This window comes from Octodon degus, unplaced genomic scaffold (assembly GCF_000260255.1).
Source record: "Octodon degus isolate 3935 unplaced genomic scaffold, OctDeg1.0 scaffold00134, whole genome shotgun sequence".
Lineage (NCBI taxonomy): Eukaryota > Metazoa > Chordata > Mammalia > Rodentia > Octodontidae > Octodon > Octodon degus.
In genome coordinates this window covers 3,503,068-3,504,069 of record NW_004524710.1, presented here as the reverse complement: position 1 = coordinate 3,504,069, position 1,002 = coordinate 3,503,068, and positions in this window count along the sequence as shown.

Below are 1,002 nucleotides of genomic sequence, written 5' to 3'. Positions count from 1 at the left end.
TTTTTTTTTTTTTTCTTTCCGGAACCGGGGATTGAACTCAGGCCCTTGGGTTTGCCAGGCAAGCGCTTATTGTACTGAGCCATCTCCTTGCCCCCCCCATGCTTTTCTATACACTGTATCATTCCCCCATAGTCTACCATAAAGAACAAAATGTTTCTCACAATGCTCTTTTTCCAGTTTAACCTCTTTTAATGAGAGGCAGGAGAATATCAGGAGGCTCCCGAGCCCAGTGAATGTACTAAATCAAAGAAGGGATTAAGGGTTGAGCTAAATGAATTCTCTAATTTAACTTAACCCTTTTTTTTTTTGGTGGAACCAGGGATTGAACTCAGGCCCTTGTGCTTGCCAGGGAAGCGCTTATTCTACTGAGCCACCTCCCCAGCCCCATCTTAACCCTTAACTCCCTTCTCATATTGGCAGAGAGGAGAATAAGAAGCTACTATAAAACACATATAAATCCCAAATCAGAAACACATATCATATTACAAAGCTTACATATCATTCATTGGCAAAAAGACTAGCTACCATGATGGGGTGGGGGCACATTTTTTGTTTGTTTGTTTGTTTGTTTTTGTGGAACCGGGGATTGAACTCAGGTCCTTGTGCTTGCCAGGCAAGTTCTTATTCTACTGAGCTATCTCTCCGGCTACTGGGGGCACATTTAGACCATTATCTGCCTCAGGCTTGAGTAAAGAAAATAAGGATGGGAGATAGAATAGTTACCTATCAAGGACAAAAGGAAAAAAAGTAAGAGAAACAAGAAAAAAACAGAGAAAAATATCAGTGAGATAGGGCAAAAGATGAAATCATAAGCTCAGAACTCCCAAATTGATACCAGCTCCAACAAGCTTTCTCTGACTCATCCTGACACGTGTTACACCTTTGGAAAAGTTACAGGAAACACGGAAGTGGTACTAGGATGATGGAAAATCAGGAAAACACAATTCTTCTCCACCCCAACAAGAAATGAACCCATGTATAGGCAAAGTTCATTCATCATAA